We start from the raw sequence: 3,555 nt of genomic DNA, 5'->3' as shown, positions 1-3,555 counted from the left end.
GGGCCCCTGAAATGTGGGGGCCCGGGGCCATGGCCCCCCTGGCCCCCCCTTAAATCCGGCTCTGTTTCTAGCCAACCAAACCCCCACCCCAGTCAAAATGTGTGACAGATCGATTTTCAAAAACTCTCAATTTTTCTGTTTTTTTTTTGCCTCATAAACCTTCCTTGGGTGAAAACTAACAGAACAAAACTAAGACGACCGAAATAGGACCTTCTGTCCGCAAGTTATACGTGGTCCCACGTATGCCACTGCATTTATATACACTCCCGTTCAAAAGTTTGGGGTCACCCCCTCAAAAACATGCAATTTTTTTAGGCCCATATCTCCGCCAATTTGCGTCCGATTTCAAAACCCTAGGTTTCATTCAAAAGATAATAAGTCAAAGAAACTTTGAACATGATTTAAAAGAAACTTTTTCAAAAACTTTTGTATGTAAACTTAGCCCAAAGTTGCCAAATTTTCTAAAAAATAAATATAAACTTACGGCACTGTTGCTGGAAATTGGGTCGACCAAATTTTAAGATGAGAGCGGTAATATAACCCATTTTCTATTAGCTTTCAACTGCTTTTTACAGAACTTAGCTAAAAAATCTAGAAAAAAAGTTATTAAGTAAATTATTCGTTGATGTCATCGACCAAAAGTTTGGGGTCACCCCTCAAAATTGTGTATCGGCCAAAAGTTTGGGGTCACTATCGTAAAACATGGAAAAGTGATTTGTTGATATCTTTGTCATCTTTCATTCAATTTTAATTCTTCTTGGCTTATTTGGAACAAAATGAATGATACTTACTGCATAGACATTGAACCACACATATTTGTTGAAATTTACATACTAAAACTTAACGTAAAGTTGCCTCATTTTTTGAAGCGTGGTAAAATGTGCTAACTTTACATAACATTTTTATATACAAAAATCGTTAAATACGTTAAGTTGAAGACATCAAACGTAAATTTAGTTAATTATCTTTGAAATGAGCCAAAAATAATTAAAATTGAACTATAGATGACGAAGATATCACCAAATCACTTTTCCATGTTTTACGAAAGTGACCCCAAACTTTTGGCCGATACATTATAATGAGGGGTGACCCCAAACTTTTGGTCGATGACATCAAGGATTAATTTACTTAAAAACTTTTTTTCTAGATTTTTTAGCTAAGTTCTGTAAAAAGCAGTTGAAAGCTAATAGAAAATGGGTCATATTACCGCTCTTATCTTAAAATTTGGTTGACCCAACTTCCAGCGACACTGCCGTAAGTTTATATTCATTTTTTAAAAAATTTGGCAACTTTGGGTTAAGTTTACATACAAAAGTTTTTGAAAAAGTTTCTTTTAAATCATGTTCAAAGTTTCTTTGACTTATTATCTTTTGAATGAAACCTAGGGTTTTGAAATCGGACGCAAATTGGCGGAGATATGGGCCTAAAAAGATGGCATGTTTTTGAGGGGGTGACCCCAAACTTTTGAACGGGAGTGTATATATACAGGGTGTTAGGTTCCTGAGTGCAAACTTTTTAAAGGCTGATAGAGGACCATAAATGGTGAAAAAATTGTTCTACGCATATGGTCAAATCTCAACCGTTACGTAGTTATTGAACTCCCCATGTTTTTGACTCTTATTGCTTTAACTGGCTATAACTTTAAAATGGTCAAACTTATCGCAGTTTTTTTTACCGTTATTCGAAAGATTATTGAATTTTCTATCAAATGGCATCTTTGAACCGATTGGTTTAGTTAAATAACTAAGTTTTCTAGAGCAAAACAGCTAAAAATAGCGTGTTTTAATTTGTTTTTGTCAATTATCTTTGAAACATGCGTAATAAATTAAAATTCTCTCTTTGGCAAAGTTGTGGCCCCTGTTTCACTCTACAACTCGTTCTTTGACATCAAACTTCTATCTCTTTCCATTTTCTTGCAATTTCGATTTAAACGTCGCATTTCAGATCATAAATTTGCAATGGTCATGATAAGCACTTTTTTGCGCACTGTGCCGCACATTTAAATCAAAATTTCAAGAAAACGATAAGAGTTAGAAGTTTGGCGTCAAAGAACGAATTGTAGAATGGAACAGGAGCCACAACTTTGCCAAAGAGAGAATTTTAATTTATTACGCATGTTTCAAAGATAATTGACAAAAACAAATTAAAACTCGCTATTTTTAGCTGTATTGCTCTAGAAAACTTAGTTATTTAACTAAACCAATCTATTCAAAGATGCCATTTGAAAGAAAATTCAATAATCTTTGAATAAGGGTAAAAAAACTTCGATAAGTTTGACCATTTTCAAGTTATTGCCAGTTAAGGCAATAAGAGTCAAAAACATGGGAAGTTCAATAACTACGTAACGGTTGAGATTTGACCATATGCGTAGAACGATTTTTTTCACCATTTATGGTCCTCTATCAGCCTTTAAAAAGTTTGCACTCAGGAACCTAACACCCTGTATATATATATATAGATATTTCGGCAATTTATTTTGAGATTGGGTTTGGCCAATTTCTTTAAAAAGCCTTAATATTTTCTTCCGGAATTCCTCTGGTAATTTTTCCAGCAATCGCTTTGGGAATTTGTCAGGATGGTTTTCGTGAATTTCATAGGGGTTTCTTTGAGCAAGTCCAGTTGAGAATTTCGGAATTTCCAGTTCAGCAATTTTCAGAAGCAATATATATAATCACAATTAAATCACACAGTAATCACGGTAAAATTGCCTGAGAAAATTGCAAAACAACTGAAAAAGAAATTGCTGAAAATTTTCAGAGGAATAGCCATTGAAGTTATAGAAAAACAATCCAAAGAAATTGCTGATTAAAAACTACCACAGAAATTAAAAAAAAAACAACCTTGCCGAAGGAACCCTCTAAGAAATTGCCATACTGTGGTCTAGCGAAAACGGAGTCGTGTGTTCGAATCCCACCAGAAAGCGTTTTTTTTTTTAACAAATTCATCTATCAATTTGTCAATTAGCAACATTTGGTGCCTTCTAATCAATTAGTTTTTACCGTTTATTCCTATGGGATATCACTAGAGATTTGTCTAGTAATACCTCCTAGGATTTCTCTGAAAATTCCAACTATTCTCAAAATTCGTTAAAGAATTCCTACAGAGATTTCTATTGGGATTTCATCAGCTGGAATTCTTTGAAGAATGCAAAGAGGAGTTCCAGAAGTAATACCATGATTAGTTTCTAGAGTAATCCATGATTAAAAACTCAAGAGGAATTCTTGGATGAGTATTTAGAAAAATCCCTAAAAAAATCAAAATCATTTCTGGAAATATCCTAAAGTCAAAAGGAGTTCCTGGAGGAATCCAATGAGAAATATTTGGAGAAATCCCAGGAAAAAACCCTTTAGGATTTCCAGGAGGAAACACCGAAGATACTTCTGCAAGGCTCCTAGGAATATGAATATGAATATTCCCAGCAAGTTTTTGAAGGAATCCCTGGTGAAATTCATAGAAGAATCCCTAGAAGAATTCCGGGATGTTTTATAGTAAGTATTTCTGGAGGAGTTCTACGAAGAATTGCTGGAAGAATTACAGCAGAAATAGCTTGAGAAA

Source organism: Aedes albopictus, chromosome 3, assembly GCF_035046485.1.
Source record: "Aedes albopictus strain Foshan chromosome 3, AalbF5, whole genome shotgun sequence".
NCBI classification, from domain to species: domain Eukaryota; kingdom Metazoa; phylum Arthropoda; class Insecta; order Diptera; family Culicidae; genus Aedes; species Aedes albopictus.
This window is presented reverse-complemented; position numbering follows the sequence as displayed.